Here is a 21022-nt window from a genome sequence, read left to right as displayed (position 1 = left end):
CCACAGCACAACCAAGAGGAATGCAGAGAAGGATGTAATTTCCCATTGCCCAGGCAATGAAAGTATCTTTCCTCGTTTTATAGGCACCTGCCAACAGGCTTTAAAAATAGGGGACCCAATTTCCATTTTCATGGTGTTCCCTTATAACATAAAGGAGCTTTAAATTGGAGTGATCTATATTCATCTCATGGTTTCTTTCCACTGCCATAGTGTTGTAAAACCTGCTGTAGTGTAAATGAGAATCAGGTCCAAAGTGTTCCCCTACAGCACAGAACAGCACTGGTCCAAATCTTTGAGCAAGGCACCTGGAAAGAGGGAGAGAAGGAGAAATTCCATGGTCAAAAAGGGAGGGAAGTAAGAGGGCAGGATGGCAAATGTGACCTTGATAGGCACATTTGAGAAATAACCCTCTACCAGCTTATGGCTGTGGATAGCCCTCAGGGATGAGAGTGCTCAAGCTGTTCACACATGGGTGAATTAATGTGAGTCCAGGCTTGTGAGAGAAATAGGCACCATGCAAGTGACACCTTCAGTGACACAGTGTGAATGTGTATGTATAAATCTATATACTTATACACATGGATATCCCGGAGTTTTGGCAAATCTTTTCAAATTTGTTTCAACTACCACCAAGATCCAGTGGATTACTGATAATTTAGACTTATCCTTCCTGTACAAGATAAGCAGTTTCATATGCAGTGTAAGCAAATATGTCAAGCAATTTCTTGGTTCACCCATCTGTAGCTGCCAGTCACGCTGGGATTTATGTATTAACTGCGTTGGATCAAATGTTGGCTCAAATGTTGGATAATTTGGTGAGAGAGGCCAGTGTTTTTCCAACTGAAAAGAGAAGATGCTGGAAGATGGACAGGACTGTGAGCAATGGAATAGTTGTACTTTTTTAACCCCTGAAAAATGCCACAGGCAGCAAGGCTAATCACTTCCACTCTTAAAACTGGGAGGATTGTGGGTTTGGTGTATGCACAGCTTATGGGCAGGTAGCCACTGCCATGGGCAGCACTTCCCTCTGACCACCTCCCCTATGCCTGTGGGTGCAAACTTGTCACTCCTGGGCTTGGAGGAGGAGGAGGAGAAGGCAGTGCAGAGGTCAAGAGTCAGAGAACAACAGCTGCTCTGCAAGAGGTTTCTCTAAGAGCTCTCAGCCTCCACAAAGCCCATCTTTTTCTGTCAGGGTATCTGTGCAGTCTCTCCTCTCACTGCTGATGGGTAGGCCAGCGCAGCTAGGAGGCATTTTGGTTTTATGACCAAAATCCACAGAGGTTCCCAAGTCACTTTGTGCATTCATCTTTGAGAGAGGAGAGTAAGTGCTTCCCATCCCTTGGACCCTCACTGAACTCCAGAGGAACTTGCAGGCTTGAATAAATTGTGCTGAGCAGAATCCTGGGACCTACACCAGGACAAGGGATGAATGTTGGCATGTCCCAAGGCCCCCATAGAGCTGCTTTGAGGACTGGAAGAAGGACAGCCTCTCTACCCCTTCTGCCTTGTCTGCCTGTGGTACCTTCTGCCCTTCTAGTTCCCTGTGGGAGTCTGAAACCTGACTGCCTCTCCTCGGAGTATCATGAAAAAGGTACAGGTACAGGATTCTTGGATGTTGAAAGAGAAAAGAAGGAAGGAAGAAGGGATTTTCCCAACCTAGCAAAGGTGAAAGGTCATTAAGTTTGTAGAAATCAGCCTTCAGCAAAAAAAGAGGCTCTGTCTGAAGTCTCAGATACGAGAAAAAGATGTGTAAAGTCCAAACACACTGGCCAATGCTTTGCACCAAGGAGTTAACACTGTCATTATGTGACACAGCATTTGAGGTGACAGGACTCCATGAATGTCAGTGGTCTGGGTAACAGACTAGGAGACCCTATTAACTCGCTCCTCTCATGGATTTCTGCTTCAAAACAAAAGGACAGGTTGGCTTGAGGATCCCCATAGAGAAAGCAGGTGTCCAGCTGGTGGTCTTCTCATTCTGCAAACATCCATTGCTCCTTACCATCAAAGACAGAGGTCAGGCACAATACAGCAGCTATGAAAGCACTGCACATTTCCCAGCCAGAAAGTCTGAAAACAGCTAAATTAATTGAGTGGGTTAGAATGTGTCCAGGATGCTGGTACTCTGTCCTAGGAAGAAATGCTGTGGCATTTGCCAGGGATTAAAGATATCACTAGCTGCACAGTTCATCCAGGTCTTGCTAACTCTTTTATGGATTCAAATAGCAGGGAGTGGCTGTTTCCTGCAAGCACAGACACAGCAAAACACCAGAGCCATTTCCCACAGCAGTTAAGTTTCCCATAGTGGGGCACTGAGACATCCTGGTGCTGCTTACTTTGTAGGACAGGTCAGAAGCAGAGCCCTGAAGGACATCATATGCTTGTCTTCTTCCTGTAACTTTTTCTTGCTGACAGTGGTCACATCACCCTCCAGCCACCTTGGCCAACATATCTCAAACAGAGAGATTTCTGTGACCAGCTGAATCAGACCTGACCAAGGAAAAATCACAGTTGCTGGCTCTTCCAGAGCAAGGCTTGTTCACAGCAAGCCAAGAGATGAGCAAGAGTCAAGAGTAGTTTTCCCAAGCTCCCAGGAAAGAAACTCTTCATCCCAGGTGGTGCTTCCCAGAAGACTTACCTGGCTGGCATTGATTCTCCAAGGCTCATTTTGCTTTTGCTACTTCCTAGCTCATATTTGACTAGTTAAAAGTTTTATCAGCCAGGGCCATAAATTATCATGACAGCTTCTAGGGAAACTCGGCCCTTTCGTCTCCTGCTCATTTCCTCTCTGTCCCTTGCCATTGATCAAACCTGCAGAGTTTTAGACTTTTCAAAAGCAGAAACAAAGAGAACTCCAACCCTGTCTAATTGAGATGTAGGTAAAGTTTAAAAGCAGCTGCCACGCATGTCTTTGCCTCAATTAAATTGGCTCCTTGATATTTCTGATAATTCCTTTTTCTTCTTTCCTTTTCATATCTTTTTTTTTCTTTCTTTTTTTTTTTTTTTTTTTTTTTTTTTGTTAGAGCAGCTTTATGATTAATGGCTGCTGTGATGTGGTGACATTTCAGCTTTTCGCATATCCCACGCCCCTGTTAAATGGCAGGGGCTCAAGCTCCTGTTTACAAGAAGCAAGAGGACTGCAAGTTGTACCATTAATCAACAGGGTAATTCAGCAGGGGTGTGGTGAGAGAGCTCAGAGCCCTGCTCCTGGCAAACGTGATACCCCCCCAGGAAATTTGAAAATGTTTGTATCCAATGCACTCTGCAGCTGAGAGCAGAGCGGCTCAGCTGAGTAGCGGCTCAAGGAGTATCACTGCACTGCTTGAAGGTCATTAATTTGTGTCTGACGAGGGAGAGAAAAAAGCAGTGAAAGCCAATGCTTTTCCAATGTGTGGATTGAGGGCTCTAACAGGCCCTGAAGAGCTGATGCTGGAGAGCAGGAGTTGTGTTTCAACCCATTAAGCCCTGGCCTGACTTTCAATGTCAAAAAGGAGATGGATGATGGTGCTGAGAGCAGTTTCTTTGCACAGGAGTTTGAAGGCTGTACAGTAAACTTTGAACGGGAAGAAGTCTAAGGAATATCAGGCTTTGCTGGGGGCTGCTTCTGTAATAACAAGAGTTTCAGACACTGTAACTGTCTCTGATCCTGAAGGGACTTCAACAAAACTGGATTCAGGAATGCCTCACTCTGCTGAGAAGGGAAAGGCGGCTGGTCCTGGAGGGAAACAAGCGCAGTGGAATAAGACAGCACTGCATTCCAGGAAAGTGGGACTGATCCTCCTACTTAAAGGGCTCATTGAGAATCCAAAAGCATTGAATGAGTGTAAAAGTAATGTTTAACCATGTCCCTAAGAGAACATCCTAAGTTGCATGAGCATTATGGTTGCCTGGCAAAAAGCCTCAAATTTCCATAGCTGGGTTTCTTGGTCAGATCTCTGCTATGTCAGCCATCGTGCAGCTGGGGAGGGCAGATAAGGTGGTAGCCTGACATGACTTTGTGCACCAGCTGAGGAATGGGCTATCAGGATTCTCCCTTTCTTTCCCTGATGCAGCATTTCTGAACAGGGGTGCCAGCCCAGCATCTAGCATCTGATGAAGCATCAAAGCACAGAATGTCCTTTCTTCTGAATGGGAGCAGAACAGACTCCCTTGCTATTCAAGTGGGAGTTGCACAATGTGGCATGTTCAGCAACAAACAAAAAGACACAGGTTAAAATAAGACTTCCAGAAAAGGATTGGAGAAGCTAACTTTGATCTTATCAAAACACAGAACACAGCCCTATAATCATCAGTGTCAGGACAACTGAGGGGGCTGCAAAATGTGTTACGAGAGCAGAAATTTCTTAAGTCGGCTTTCTGAGTAAAGGAAACTTATGATGTAATTACACCCTACCAGGAAGCACAGCAGCAGCAGCAGGTTTCTGTTGTCACTGGATGTCTCTGTTCCTCCCTACATGGGTGTAGTTATAGTAGAAGCAACCCAGCCAGTCCAAGCTATCCCACATAAAATAGCAGCAGTGAAGAAAATAATTTAAAGCTTTTGTCTGCCACGGCCATATGGGGCTTGTAAATGATGTTCCCAGTTCTAAGAACAGGAGAGGCTTCTCTAGGGGACCAGGACACCTAAAATCAGTGTGTTGTCTAACAACTGTGAAGATGGAAGAAGTTGTGCTTACTCTTTGGGAAGACTTGTGGAGCAGCAGCCCTCAGAGAAAGCATCAGAGCCGGTACAGCTGTTGTGTGGAGCTACTGCAGAGAGCACTGTGGCTCAGCACCACAACAGCGATTATCCTTCAACGGCTGGGAGGGGAGCAGAGCCAGCAAAGCAAAGAGGAGACACCCCCAGTCCATTCTACGTTGCCACCTCTCCTTGCAGAGCACCAGCAGAGACATAGAACAGATGAAAGGTCCCTTCTTGGGCAAGCAGTATCCAAACATCATCCTTGCTGCTGCCTGCCTAACTCACCTCCGAGAGGTACTGAACAAATACTCTCCAACATAACTAAACCAAGGGATGAACACCAAGTGCTTTCCCTGAACTAGAGGAGCTCCCAAACCAGGGGTTGGCAGGCCTGGGAGATTCAAGAGAAAAGAATTTAAGGAGGCTTTGACAGCAGGTTCAGGGCCACAAGCTTCTGAAGGGGAAACATCAGAGGGATGTGTTGGCACAGCTAACCTTGCCTGAGGAGTTTCTGGGATGGGCACATGTCTCCTGGGAGAGACCAGCTCTAACCAACCCTGCAGGGGTAGGAGAATGGGCCAGCAGATCTAATGACTTTCTTTTTGCTCCCCTTTTCTGCCTTAGTTCCTGACAAAGGTGCCTCTTTGTAAATACAAGAAATCATCGTTTTAATTCTTCCACAACCAGGCTTAAGCAGAGCAAATAGATTTAGATATAAAACCCAAGGGACAGGAAGCTCTGTTGGAGGCCACAGCTTTATCCAGTAACCCCAGCCACATCCTCTCCTCCCTCCTCTGCTGAATAATTCAGAGCTTCATTTTCTTATCTGCTCTAATCTAGGTTTGTACAAACCAGCCCTGCTGTTAAGTAACATGAGGAAGATAAAGAACAACAAGGCATCTTTGTGCAGGGGAAGCCTCAGCAGGCAACAGATACCTCCCCTATGTGCTGCTGCCGTTCAAGAGAGGAACTGGCATCTTTCCTCTGCACTGGCACACTTGTTTCCCTTCATTTTTTCTTCATGCTCCTTTCTTCACAAGGATTCATTATGTGCCTAGACTGGCCTCTACCTGAAGCAGGAAAAGCCAAGAAGCACTGAGGCAGTAAAGGAAAAACAAAAAAGCTCCAAGCTCTGTAATAGACTTTTCATTTACTAAATCTTTTAGAAGTTTTCCTTCTTTCTTCACTAAATACCAGTTGCTTAAGATAATCTGTGAACCTGCAGAATGGCCATTAGGAGCTCCCTGGTGACTAGGTTAATTCACAGTAAATTACAGTCCCTGGCAAGGAGATTGCAGGGAGGTTAGGAAGAGATTGGAAGCGGCAGGCAGCAAAGCACTGTAGCATTTACCAAAACCAGAAAATAGAACAGTAATCAAGGATTGTAAGGAACAAGGAGTCCAGGCAGTGAATGCATGTTGGAATAGTCATTTCAAAACTCTGACAAATGCTAGTGAACGCTGGCATCAACATTGAGCAAGTTTTCTGAGTGACAGATCAGCAGTAGTCTGTGTTACCATACACGGGAAGCATGAAGAACAGGCATAAAGAGACTGCCCTTTTCCCAACTGTTTTTTAATGTGGTAGAACACAGGAATGTTGGGCAAGAGCCAAAATCTTGGCTGCACCAGGCGCTGTGTGCATGGAAAGGTGTTTTTCAGGGATGACAACCTTTTCCACCTTACCCTTCCCCTCACCATCCTTCCATCCTTTCCCATTTGACTGCTAATACGATGACACTGACCTTGTCATCAGCCCCACCACGGGTGTTGCTGTGAGGACCTGGGCTCTTTCATAACCCAAATATTTGCTAGTGCACTGTGTGTGCTCCTGCTCAGAGGCAAGCTCTCTGGGTGCACCTCCCTGATGAAGACCAGCTAGTTGTAAGCATAAAGTTTGTAGACAAGTTCCCTCTGCACATCACATCTCACAGAGCATGCTTTGCCTCCTTTCTTCTGGCTCAGTTTAGAGCCCAGGTCCCTCTCATGTGCTTGGCCACTGTGATGTGGGAATAAGTACATTTCCATAATCATACTCGAGAGGAAAGAAGGGGAAAATGCCACAATCCAGGCAATCCCTGAATTACTGAACAGTGATTTCAGTCACAGCAATGTCTAAGTGCAATAAAATTGTGCCTTGAGAGCTTTATGAGAATGCCAGAGTGGTCTCCACTACAGGACTGTTCCTATCTACTGGGGATTGCAGCTGTCCACTGCGAACCTCCTCAAGGCTCCCAAACCAATTGTGTACATCAGAAAACTGCCAGGATTTCTTCACCACAGCTTCCAGACACATAAGACTCCCTCAACAGATTTGCCTGTTGTCTGCATCCCTTCAAGAGGCCAGCATAGTGAAGACCAGCTTGGCCCATAGTGGCAATGCAGCCAAAAAGCGGTCACATAGCAAGTGTCACCATCCCACAGGGGCTTCTCTTCTGCCTCCCACCCAAGATTTGTTTTGTTCTCTTGCTATTTCCACAGTCCCTTACACCAGCCACTGCTGTGGCTACCAGCCAATATTCAGATCCCTGTGATATTCTGGTTGTGGCTTCCTCATGTATAAAAGGCTGGTGTTCAGCACTTTCCCAGTAATTTGGTAGGAGGTCATCCTCCAGTGTTCTGGGGTTTTCTGCACTATACAGCTCAATCCATTCTTCCACCTTTCTGGCGGGCTGCAGGCAACAAGGTATAGAGGTCTGTGGAAATTCAGCTACCATCTCACCCTCCCCTCCCTTCTTCCTTTTCTCCTTTTCTTCTTCCCCCCACCCCCAACCCCAGGCCCTGGGCTGCCAGGGCTTTTTTAATATGAACTTTAATTTTTTTCTGCTAGTAAAACATAACTGTACCCAAAAATCATACATGCCTTTTTTTCTTTTTTCCTGAAAATACACACATTAACCTATTGGAAAGCCTTCGTTTCTTCTGCCAACTGGTATCAACAGTCAATCAGAGTCTGTCAACATACCAATTTTATCATCTCCAACTCGGATAGCAGTGCAGTCGTCATGGGAACCAAAATAGTAACTATGGAATAGCTGCCTTAGTAACAACAACAACAAAAAATGTGTTGGCATAAAATTGCATTTGTAGTAAATTTCAGTTAACACTTTAGGAATTAAACAGCTGCTGTGTGAATCCTGTAGTTTGTAAAATCAAGGGCCCTCTCCAAGGAAATGGGGGCTTTTAAAGTTCCCCAAGATCTAACCTTGTTGCTGACCCCTAGTGCTCTAATTTGAAAGAGAAGTAACAGGGGGAAACACATATTTATTTTGATCTGGGCATTTGTGTAACAGGAGATTAAAGATGCAGAGGCTTTACCCTGTTTGAAGAGGCAACAAGCATTCCTTATATACAGAGTTAAATTTGTGATGCTGAGGAGAACTGCTAACTACAGAGATTTTAAAGACAGCTTGCTTTGGTCCTTGTGAAAATCCAAAAGAACATGGGGAAACAGCAGGAAGGGAAACATGGAAATTGCTGTATCAGTGCAGACCTGTGGCCCAGACTCTGGGGCATATGCACATTTCAAAGGAAAATGCATATTCTCGAAATGCTTAAGTCACACATGCAGAGATTCAGCTTTTCAGGATAGTGGGTCACTCCCTTAGTCCATTGAATGCTCACATTATATTCCCAAAAGCAAGTGAACAGAAAGGGAGGGTATGTCTAAGAAGAGCACTTGCTGGGTTTGTCTTTTCAGAGGACAGGTTAAATACAGTGCTTTCATCCCCTCCAGACCTCTGGTTTCTGTCCTGAAACAGCTTCAGAAACAGAAAAAGTCAATCCTAGCTTTACTTTGTACGTGACCTGTAAAGATCCTGCCAGATCTCCTTGCATTGCATAGATGAATATGATTCTCCTAACAGCAAAGATGAATAGCTAATTTGCAGGTCTGCTTTTTAATTCACTGTCAAGGAGGTGACCTGCTCAGCTGAGCATCAACGCTACCCACAGCAGCAGGTTCAAATCTGAGCACTGTCTTCTCTGCCCTGCATAGAAAAACTCATTTCTCTACCACTGAGGTCAATCAGATACTGTGGACAGTTGAGAAAGAGTCCCCAAAACAGTAATAATGTCCTTTATGAAATGTCTTAGGGCTCTTTTTGAAATGACAGTACTATTAATTTCAGTTTGCCAAAACTAACAGATATATACAAAACACATCTGGCACTAGAAAGGCTGAGCCACAGGAGATTGGAGGCTGGAGAAGACATGGGGAACTACCACTATTTACTTACACTGGTCTTACATTTTTTCTGAAAGGTCCAACTTTTTACTCCTGACAGATAAAAGATGCTGTGCTGTGGGGATCTCTGACACACATGGTTTAGGTATTACAATACTCTTCCATACACACGCCCAGTTCATTACTGGCCTACAGCCAAGGAACAGTTTTATTTAATCGGTGCTATATTAAAATTGTGAAAACATTGTCATAAAAAGGGAATGGGTAGGTAGTAAATGTTTCTCTTTCTAGAATAAGAGGTAGTTTAAATCTTTGTGTAATTGCAGTGTCACGGGGTTATAATCCATTCACTTTAGCACCAAGACACTCTTTACTGGGAACAAGGCCATTGAGACTGTCAGTTTGCAACAAAGGGCAGCGACCCAAGCTCCTGCTCCAGTAGATCATGTCCCCAGGTAAAACACAATCATTTAGAATGGTATAAATGCTGTACACAATTTAAGAGACCTTTTGGCCAGATGAGTGTGTCCTAGTGACTAGTTACCTAGAGAGAGCACGCTCAGAGGAGAGCAATGGTCAGAAAGGTCAAGAAAACTTTCCACTCTTTCGCCTTCGTAAATCTTTTTGTAAGAATGCCTTGAGATGCTTCAGAGAAATCAATAGGAAAATTCTGCTAGAGCAGTAACAAAATCTGTGTCATGTAAAATGAATTTAGACCTAAGGTTTAATGCCACTATCTTAAAAGGGCATCTCTCTACATTCTTCCTAGCACTGTGATAGTACAGTGGAGAATGATCTGAAAAGGTGTTTCTCAAGAGGAGGTGTGACCACTGAAGGGTTTGGAGGATTAACCTTTCAATTTTGAGCCAGGGCTGTGAGAAGTGGGTACGAGTCAGTGAGAGCTGCAAGGCTATCAGCGTGGACAGAGCTGGCAAGGTTACAAACAGTTTGGGTGATTAGCCGAGAGCCCCAGTGGAATCAGTGACAGAAGTGAAAACAGATTAGAAAATGCTGCAGCTTTGAAGACAGGAACCAGGATGTTGGGTAGAGAATGAGTTTAGTTTGCTCAGAGGCGTTTCTGTGCTAATGAACAGGGCCAGGGGACTCTGGGAGAGGGAGGGGCCCTGTAAGGCTGATTCAGAAAGCAGAATTATGGTGGGAAAAGGACCAACTCCAGAGGCATTAAAAAGCCTAGGGTGTACCCATGCAAAAGCTTGTAGCTATTATTTCCTCAGTACACACATTTACCACTCTCTGTATCACTTGCCCCTGCTCCCTTTCATCCTGACATACACAACCACTTTTCCAAACAAAGGTGGGGTGAGGTGAGAAAACTTTGCAGTTTTACTATTCAGGAAAGCTGAGTCCTAACTGGGATGTCCACATGGAGCTGTATGGACTAATCAAGTTCAGTGACTGTTTGCCAAACTTCCTCTATTTTCCTGTGTCTATGAAGCACACTCCTTCAGCCCACGAAAGATGATTGCTACTGTTCTAATTTCTAAAAGACACTTGAGAATTGTGATTTCTTTTTGCATCATGGAGTTATGGGTGAATCCCAGCATTAATGGTGCCTAGCTGCTGCCTATAATGTTCTTTAATCCTCAGAAGTTTCCATATCCCACATATGCTACAACTAAAATGTTTTAGAGAGCAATTTAACACCAAGAAGAAAGAAGCAGAAATATTTCATAAATCCACTAAAATCTACTGGGATAAGGAAGGCTTTAGGAAGGGCAAAGGGAGAAAATAAAGGTATTTCAAAAGACAAATGGGGCATAACATAGGATATGCATGAGAACCAGTTTGTCACAGCCCCTCAGTGCCACCTCTGGCTCAGGAGGTCACAGGACCTCCTGTCACAGTCCACAGGCAGCCAAGGAGAGCACACCAGGGAAGCTTCATTGTCTAGTGGCTTATTTCTGGTGCTCTTCTCTAGGCCATTGCTGCTGCCAGACACTGGATTCTGAGTGAAATAGCTCTTGGGTCTCACCCAGAGCAGCTGCTTGGATGGTTGTGTCCTGAGCCATTCCTGGAAGGCAGCTTTGACTACATAAGCTGGAAAGGGAAGATCTTAGTACAGAAGGAAACAGTATAGGCAGTTCACAGTCACCGTGCACTAAGAGCACATGTTTACTTTTTATACTTCCAAGAAAACCTTTCTGAAATTAGGTCTGCAACTGCTGACCTATTTTTTCAGTTACAAAACATATGATTTTTGAAGAAAAAGTGACCAAAATTGAAGCCAATTTCCCCATATATCAAAATAAGGGGCCCAATGGGGAAGGCATTTACAGTATGCCCTGCATAAGCAATATTCCTTGTAATGCAGCAGCCCTCGGGGAAGGGAGAGGGAGGTGAATCCTTGTCTCAGCCACATGCATGTCCCCAGCACAGGCAAAGAGCTCGGCTCCACTTGGGTGAGGAGTTGTCTGAATGCCACAATAAATGGAAATCCAGGCCTGAAATGGTTTCATGCCAGCTTTGTGCAGCAGTATATTATCATTTGATGCAATTATGTCATTAACTAATTTGCAAATTTGCATAGAACCATTCATTTAATCTTTAAATAAATAGTATGGATTTTGCACAGCTAATCTGGAGGTGAAAACCCTCCAGATTAACTGCTTGGTGAATGAAGCTTTCCACTTATCTGTGAGACAGCAGCAGGACTAGCTTTATCCACATGCTGACCTGCCAGCACACTGCAACCTCGATTTAACAGATAAATGCACAGCTTCATCTGAGGAGTTGTAGAAAGGAGCTCAGCTCCCTGGCTCAGGCACCTCATAATCTCTCTTGGACCTTTATTGCACATCAGGGCAGAAAGTTTTCACAGAGTGCAGCTCGTACTGAGACTCATCTCAGCTCCTGTGCTCAAATCTCAGCATCTTTGGAATTGAAATGACTAGCAAGTTGTCACAGGGAGCCAGAAATGGTCCCTCCACAAAATGAGCACTCTGCATCTGTGAGCAGAATAACACTTTCACACATTCTCTCACTGTTTTATTGTCCTCTGCCAACCACCTCACTTCAGTTAGTTATGCTGTGCTCTACACAAGACACTCACACCTCCTCAGACAGTGTCTGATGGTTGCTTTATGACAACTGGTTGGATTAGCTCTTGGAAGCTGCCCCCGCAACCATTGCTCTCTTGCAAGCTGCAGAGAGGAGGCCATGGTGTTGAGGAGGAGCAGCAGATGCTTGTGCACCTCTTTGGTGGCAGATGGAGCTGGATTCCTTCACCTACCTGTCACAGCTGGGCAGACTGACAGACGTTCTCCCTTATTCTGGAAAACACACAGGGCCTACACTGTAAGAAGAAAGAGTAGGAGGAGGATCCAGGCTTTTGCTCTACTGTCTTTCTGAAATCCCAGGAACACGACATAGCCATGACAACTGCAGCTCTGAAATCAGGGGGCTGAGTACTCCAAGACAGTTGCAACCAGAGGAGAGGAATAGCAGACAAAAACCAGAGGTAGAAAACTATCAGGAAGCAGGTGATTTTGCAGCCTGTGTTGTGAAAACAGACCCCGTGCCTCAAACCACTGCCAGGGAAGCACACTCAGCAGCCGGGCACACCTGGACCAGCCACTTGGCTCTGGCTGCTCTTATTATTCTCTGCAACCCTTCAGCATGACTCTTGACAGAAAAATTACCAAATGTTATGCACTTGTGACTTAGTTAATTTGCACCTGTATCTAATTTCAGACCTGCTAGAATAACAGAACAGTTCTGTAATCAAAAATGGAGAGAGGAAAAAAAAAAAAGCCAGAGCTGCCAGTCACTGGCTGCTGTAGGGGAAACTGTCCCCACTTCATACGGTGTCCTCATGCAAGAGCTTGCAGGAAGGTCATAGGTTCCAGAGGTTTCCCTGAGAACGCCCAAAGCAACCCCCCTGTGTGGGACTCAGAGTGAGCCCATGGCAATTCCCAGTGGCAGCTGGCAGTACCATGCTCCTTCCTGCATTGCCAGTCAGCAGTTGCTTCAGTCTTGTACATGTCTCTCCATTTTGGTTTTGGGAGATTGTTCTGAGCAGTCTACAATTGTCTGCTTGTGGCTAACAGCCATGACTTTCTGGATGCCAGAGGGTGCCTTGCTTCATCGTTATAGAAAGCACTAATGAGGCAGAGACCCTCTGGCCCATGCTTGTGGCTCATTTGGGTACTGGTCATGACCCCTCAGTTTCCCCTCCAGGCTCTGTGGTGCCACAGACGTTATAGCTCATGTGTCATTTTTAATCCTCTCCCTCAGTCTCTGCCATGGTTTAGGTCCTCCACAATATTCAAGTCCCTAGACATGAGATTTAAGAAAGTCAAACCCACTTTGCTTTTGTCAGCTCTCCGGGGACCCTCACCCATGCTGGTACCAGGGAGCTCTGCTCAGCTGCTCACTGGCCATATGCAGTGTGGCACACCAGCCCACAGACCTCTCATGGGTTGTTCTGTGGGACCCTGGGCTGTCCTCACCCTGCCCAGCCAGCAGCTGCCTCTCCTTCATTGCCTGGCACAGAGCTGTGATTTCAAAAACGTTCTCGCTGAAGGAAATCAACAAGGAAGAGCTTTGGTTTTCTTCTTGACCAACTTGTCTGTTCAGCCCTCCCCAAAGAGGGCCAATCCATCAGCCTCGTTTCCTGCTGTCCCTTCCCTGTATGGATCCTATTGCATCCTGATACCCCTTAAACCAGGTGCAACTTCCATCCTGTCACATGAACCACCTGTTATACTAAATAATTTCAATCCATACCTAGCCATCTTCCTACACATTCCCTCAATGGCATCTGCTTTTCTGTAGCACAATCACCCAGCTCATCCCCAGTGAGTGTGGTAGTAACCCCAGCCATCTCCACTCTGTGGGGCCCCGAAGGTGATACAGACAGTACAGCATGGAGCAGCCTGCACTTTTCCCCTGAGAAAGACCAACAGCCTTCAATAGAGCTGCATAGAGAAAGCAAATCGGGACATAAAACATTTTGAGATCTTCAGATGAAAGGGGTTAGTACATCATTAACATCAATTTCTTCAGCTGAGACTCATGTTAAGCACAGCTCTGGGAATATGTAAGTCTGATGTTTTAACCTTGGCCTTCTTAACTGACCTTATCTCTCTAACCCTGGTCATACATTTTAATACTCTTGTCTTATTTTCCAGCCTAAAAGGAGGTGGGTTCTAGCTGTCCTGCCTAGCCAGGCTGCTGTGATTCTGTAATTAGGTAGAGCCCATAGGTCTCTTTAAATGTAAGCATTATCTCTCTGTAATAGCCTCAAAACTCAGTGTCCTGCAAAACACAGCACAGTACCACAGCAATGTGCTCCCTGAGGAAATAGGTCCTTCCACCTCCCAGCCTTGCTTTTCTCCACATGCAAGGGCTCTCCTGGCAGCCTGTGAAAGCAGTATCTGCCCATTACAGCTGAAGCTGAGGGTTGAACTAAGAGGAAGGAATTTGAGACACTGTCTTGGGATGTCTTCACATATCATGCTATATGAAATAGGCCTTCTCTGCCCTAAATACAATCCCAGGAGTGGTTGCTCACTCACCTGGTGAGAACAGTGCAAAGCACAGCTGTTGATCCATGCTGATGATATCACTGCTGAGATTTCCTCCTGGAGATGCCCTGCAGCAAGAGCTCAGAGAAAAAATCTGGGTGAAGGATATACACTTCTGTCTTCAAAGGGACTCCTGAAGCCACCATTCCCAGCCTGCCATAGGAGCACAGAGGTCATGAAAAGACGGTGCCAGCATTCACACCAGACCTACAAAAAGAAAGATTCGGAGGAGCAGGACAAACTCAGGGCATTGAGTGGTGTTGAGGAGTTCCTTCATGTCATAATTGGCTCCAGCAAACCTTCTGCTTTAGTCACCTGAGAACTGTTTCACATTCACAGTACCTGTGCAGAATTCTTCTATGCCAAGTAGCCTTTATGTGAAACAGTCTTCCTATGCTTAGATCAAACAACTAACAGAGGACTGGAATCCTCTGAAGCCATGGTGACTCATGACTAGGTAATTACCTAGAGCCCTGCTCCTCTGAGACATGCACCTACCTATGGGCTGGCATTCACCAGTGCTCCGAGTTCCAGTCCTAGCAGAAAGGCCAAGCCCCGGGTACACCAGGAAAACCAAACATCTGATCCCCCGAGGTGCTGCTCCAGGGCAAGGTTGAAGGAGCATTAGCGATACAGTGTGGGAGAGCTGCAGTTTATCTCAGGATCCAGAGCTATCAATACAGTGCTGCAGTGGGGAGATGCAAAATCTTTAATTAACTTTTGCTCACTTGCTCCCAGCGCTGGTGGAGGTGGGTGGATGTGAACTTTGCTCAAGGGAGGATTCTCCCTTCCCTCTGCTTTTGAATTCCCAAGCAATCAGTGCTCTGTATAGAACAACATAAATAGAGCTCCTCAAACCTGGTGGGCTTTAGTTTTGTTTTGTTCTCTTTGGGGTGGGTTTGCCCTCCTCCCTGTTCTATCAAATACCAAGCAATTTATGGACCACTTCAAATGTGTTTGCACACCTTCTTTGCATCTTAACTGACAACATACATGCTTTTTTAATTAAAATTTTATTGGCTTTTCCATAAGTGATGTACCTACTGTAAGTAAGCACAGTTCAGTACAGATAACATGTGGTTTGTTTAGTTATCTTGCAGGAGATTATTTCTGTTATCATTGTAAGTTGATTATTGTAATTATTGAAAGAGAGAAGGCTGACAGAGAGAGAGCATGCAGAAGGAAAATGGAGGGGAATTAAAAGATAATAATAAAAGATAATAGCAGTCTCCTTTGTTCTTATTTTTTCTCCTGACAACCTACTGTACATGCTAAATTTCAGTTTAATGTTAGAGTCCCTCCTTTTGCTAACACACCCCCATCAATAACACAAGGTCTTTAAACCCTAGATGCCTGCAATTAACTTCAGTATCAAAAAAAGACAGAAACTGTCTTTCTTGTTACTACTACCAACCCCATGAATATCTCAGAATTATCCTTTTCACCTCTGTCTTCTGAATTAATTCAATATTTTTAACCCTCTTTAGAAATGGTATGGTTTGGGCACACAGAAAATTAAAGATAAGCATTATGTATGTGGGGAATGTGTGTGCATGGAAAGGCTGAGGGAGGGACATTATAGACTGCACAGATAACCAGGTGCTCCTGGCATCGCTCCGAGGAGCCAGTCGCCATTCTGTTAGTGAAACACTGTGTTGCCCTGTGCTTGTCTGGAGGGACACATGTTCCAGAGGCAGTGAACATTCCCTGTTCATGTGAAGTGCAAGGGAATCTGCACATGCTGGTAATCTCAGTAAGAGAAGTGCTAGTCTCTGGTAAGATTATTTTTTCCCACATTTCACAGAGACACTGGGCAATGCTTAAAACTACTGGAAGAGGGTATCAGAGGGCCACTTCTTTCCCTTTGCTGCAATGGAAAAGGGCAAGACTTTCATATAAATCAGATGGTGCTAATAAGGTTACTTTTTTAGATACTTTGATCCAGACTACTGTGGCTCTCAAGGACTGAGACTTTGAACTTGACTATGTATTATCTTAAAACATGAGAGAAAGGAATGGCACAACCAGTATGAGCTATTGAAATGTTCTGGGCTTCAGCAATGTCTCCCACACCCCAATGACTTTGTGTGCAACTGGGTCAGCAAAACGTGGAAAAGCATAGGTCTTAGTGGGACAGCACCACATCCAGGCATTAGTAGTAGTGGTGTATGTTTTCATCTCTAATAACTGAGTATGTTCCACTGAACCATTACCACCAGACTGCAAATCCCCTCCTCAGCAGGGACATGAAGAGTTTCACGGTCAACAGAATCAAATGCTGCAGAGAGATACAGTGGGAAATCTGTCCTCTAGGTATTAAATGCAGAAGTGCCACAAAAGCAGTTTCATCTAATGTCCTGGCCTGACTCCAGCCAGAGCCCTGTGTCATTCCAGGAATACGGTGAGTGGCAAACCTCACTCGGGTCGGGGGGTCAGAGCTGGAGCCATCCAGCTAGGAGCTATTCAGATGCATCTCAGAAAATCCTCCCAACAGACCAAGCCCCGTGAAACCAACCTGAAAAAGAAAAACCAAGAAATCAATGTTGTGCTCTTTACAGTTTTTCTGCGGTAAATAAATACTGCATTACCTACACTGTGCTCACATTAAAGGATTCTCTTCGCTCAAGGTAGTTACTCACTTCAGCATATTTGGTGTTTGCTTCCCCTCTTTGCCAAGGAACCTGATTTGTGATGTTGCATGAAACTTCAAAATGAAGTGCAGCTCTCCCTTCTCTCTCTCAGAAAAGGAGGCTAACAAGCTGCACACCCTTGCTCACCTTTCCCAAGGAAGGAGAGCCACAGCCCATGTTACTGCTTTACAATGACATGACTATTTATGGTCTCAAAAGTTCTCGTCAGGGTTCCTCTAGAGAAGAAGAGAAAGACAGGAGATAAGGCTTTGAAGGTCAAAACAAACAGACAAACCAGGAGAATATTTTTTTTCCACTGGGGGAGGGGGTGAGAGATGAGGAGAATACACCCTTTGAGATCATCTTTGATCATAGAAAAGCAGCAGGGATCAAATCAGCTGATTTTCATTTGAGCTGACGAAATCTGGAGATCAGACTTTAAATATATTCAAGAATAACCAATTTTACCCTGCCTTCATTATCTAGCAGTGTCTATCCTGACCTGTGGGAAGCAAAGCAATGAAAGAAACTGGAAGGAAAATATTTTTAAATTAACCCAGATTTCTCAAACCACCTAAGACAGGCAAACAAACAAATAAAACAGGCTGAGCCGTCACTCACTTCTTGGATGCAAGCTCACGTCAACTTTATTTTTCTGAATTGATTTGCTTGTTTCCATTGCTTGCCATTTTTATTTTTTGGTCCCTGAAAACGTTGTAAAAACCAGCTAATAGGGGTACAAAGTAGTAAGTTTTATGTACATTGCAGAAACTTGTATATGATGCAGTTTGTTAAGATCTCTGCTGTTCCCCCAGCACCGTGTCAGGTTTGTCTAACACCCAGCCCCTGAGTTACAGTTTTACGGTGCCGATTTATAGCGCTGTAAGTTTAATATAGTGGCGCATTGTAAAAGGTTGGGTTTGGTTTTTTTTTTTTCCCCTTTCGCCTTTCCTTAATTAATATTTCAAGCGCCGGGAGAGCAGCGCAAGGGCAGGGAGCGGGAGCGGGGCCGGCATTCAGGGTGCGCCCGGAGCGCAGCCCGGGGACGGGCAGTGCTGCCCCCTGCCGGCGCGGCGCGGCGCCGCTCCCGCCGCCGCCCTGCCCGCCGGGCCAAGGGCGGGACAGCCTCGGGCCCACAGGCCGCCCTCAGGGCACCGAGCCGCCGTCCTTCGAAAAAGCCGCCGTCCTTTTAGAGGAAGAGAGCGCTCCCTCACTAATTAAAAGAAGAAATAACCCACCCCGCCCAAGAATATGGCAACCGGAAAGCGGTGCAAATTGAACGGATGCAAACCCCTTGGTCGCCTTTCGTTGCTAATGGTGGCGTGGAACTGTAAATTACCTAAAATGTGGCAGCCCTTGTGCACTGGGGTAAAGTATCAGCTTTAGGCCCAGGAGCTCTTTCCTGTGCTTGGCTCGTTGGTGTGCTCGTCTCTTTTGTTCTGTGGCTGGGATTGTGCCGCTTGCTGGGGCCTCCTCTTAAGGCCTTCACCTTCCTGGAGCTCGCTTCCAGTGCACAGGACTCTTCCGAGATGTTGGGAACCTCTGGATAACTACAGGCAAAATAGCAGCCTTGCTGCTGGCTTGTAATATAATCATAGACTATCCTGAGTGGGAAGGGACACACCAGTGTTATTGAAGTCCAGCTCCTGGCCCCGCACAGGATAGCCCCAAGAATCACACCATGTGCCTGAAAGCATTGTCCAAACACTTCTCAAACTCTATAAGGTTTGGTGCTGTGACTTTTAAGTCTCCTTGTTTGCCATCCTCCAGTGTGTTGTTTTTCCCCACAGACTAGTGGGACCTAACAATGCTGCCAGCAAAACCAAGCTGTATTGTCTTACAAGGGAGGTGATGTGCCAGAAGTGAGTTGCGAAGTGAAGATGCTTCAGGGACAGAGGAAAGAAGAGATGCTTTGGCTTTCATGGCAGCTCCTCTTCCACTGAGCCCCCTCTACTCCAAACAGCTGTTTGCCATCAGCCATGCCCATCCCTGGAGTCGGCTCCTGCTTTAGTCCCTGCTCCCCTCTGTCACCCTTCCCTATTTCCCTAGATCACCAATTTGTCTGATTGTTTGCAATTAACTGTTGATTATGGTGCACAAAAGTCCAAGGAGGATAATTAAAAACCGCTCAGCCAGCAGCAATGGAGAGACTCTGCTGCTGCAGAAGAGAGAGCAGTGCACAACAAGCACGTCCCTGCTTCAGGTGGCACGACGTGGGCTGGGGAGGACCAGTGAGCCTGGTGTGCATAGGTAGGAGATAGGCTGCAGGAAAGGCAGGTCAGGTCAGAGGCTGGTGGTGATCTGAGAGAGTCAGATGAAACATTGCAGCTTAATGCCACAGTCCCCAGAACCATGAAAAGAGGGGTAGTTCCCCGCCCCAGTAATGATTCATGAAAAAAATTGAAGTCTCGAAATCAGGGAATTAAGTGAGATGAACAGACATAGGAGGGATTATGATGAAATAAATTACAATAAAAAAAAGAAATTAAGTAAAAATATTTAAATGGAATGGGATGACATGAGTTGAAATGAAAGGACCATAAATTACCCAAATGATACTCACTGAAATCTCAAAATCAGGGAACAAAGTGAAATGAACACACAGGAGATGTATTATGATGAAATAAATTGCAATTGAAAAACACCCAAAAATTCTGAAATTAAATGAAAACAATTAAATGATGATGACATGAAGTGCAGTGAAACAGACCAAAACTGGCCGCAGTGATACTCATTGAATTTACAAGATTTCATTTCCTTTGTTAGTTGCATTTCCTTCTAACGTACATCCTGTCCAGTCTGTTCATTTCAGTTTGTTCCCTGAGTTTGAGATTTGATTTCCTTTTATGAAATGAAGAATCTTCATATCATGAACAGAAATGACATCTCAAAATCAGGGAACAAATTGAACCAAACACATAGGACAGAAATTACGATGAAATGCAATCAAAAAGAAAAAAAGAAAATTTTGAAATGAAGTGAAAACATTAAATAGAATGGGATGTCATGAGGTGCAGTTAAAAGTCCTAAATATTGCTGAAATGATGTTAAGTGAAATCTCAGAACTGGGGAACAAAACTAAATGAACAGACAGAGGAGAAGTTATGATGAAATGAAATGCAATTTAAAAAATTGAAAAGAAAAATACTGCATGTAATTAAAAGAATTAAATGGACTGGGATGACATGAAGTGCAGTGAAATGTACTAAAACTTGCAGAAATAATACTTAGAGAAATAGCAAGATTTCACTTCCTTTCATGAAATGAAAATTCTTCATTTCATGAAAGGAAATAAAATCTTGAAATCAGGGAATGAAGTGAGCAGAACACAGGGGAGAAATTATGATGAAATAAATGGCAATCAAAATTTTAAAAAAATTCTAAAATGAAGTGAAAACAAGTAAATGGAATAGGATGACATGAAGTGCAGTGAAGTGGTCCAAACCTGACCAAAATAATAGTCATTGAATTAGCAAGATTTCATTTCTTTCATGAAATATCAGTGGGACTAGGAGCCCAGGAACAGCAACATGCATCTCAGGCCATAGCAGTAACATCATAGCCTTGAGTGATTTCCTTAGTAACTTTGCTGAATGGGTTGAAGAAACACATTTCTCTGTCTTCTCAAGCAGCATCTCTTTTTAGACAAGTTGTCAGTGGAAAACCTTTCAGGAAATCACCTTGCTGTGAATTACGCTTTTATTGCATGAAATAAAGCACAAAGGCAAATGCTGGAGCTGATAATGCAAAGTGCCCACTCAGTCCTGTGTCAACACAGATCATTTTTATACACAGTAATAGACATCATGGGGTGTTGAGGAGAAGCCTGGGCAGGAACAGAAAGTACGTACAATAAATTAAAACCTTGGAGGACTGAGTGTGAGAAGCAGAGTTTTATTGAGGTAGAGGCATTTTGCTTCCCCAGTTATACAAAAGAGAATTGCAGATCAATTAGAATGAAGAAAAGTCTCACCACTTAT

The 21022-nt window shown here is 44.7% G+C and overlaps 1 long non-coding RNA gene across 2 annotated transcripts in view; it reads right to left on the bottom strand.

Annotated features, from left to right (window-relative positions):
• Positions 1 to 15406: 15406 nt before the first annotated feature.
• Positions 15407 to 21022, bottom strand: part of LOC139589296 (uncharacterized) — a 38161-nt gene continuing 32545 nt past the window's right edge. For both annotated transcript variants that reach the window (XR_011678990.1, XR_011678988.1), the window contains one exon: positions 15407 to 16927. This is a non-coding gene — a long non-coding RNA (uncharacterized lncRNA). The remainder of the gene's footprint in view (positions 16928 to 21022) is intronic.

Source organism: Agelaius tricolor, unplaced genomic scaffold (genome assembly GCF_023055355.1).
Source record: "Agelaius tricolor isolate 1412-34295 unplaced genomic scaffold, bAgeTri1.0.p SCAF_1, whole genome shotgun sequence".
Lineage (NCBI taxonomy): Eukaryota > Metazoa > Chordata > Aves > Passeriformes > Icteridae > Agelaius > Agelaius tricolor.
The sequence above is the reverse complement of the archived record's forward strand: the minus strand, read 5'-3'. Positions and strand labels throughout refer to the sequence as shown.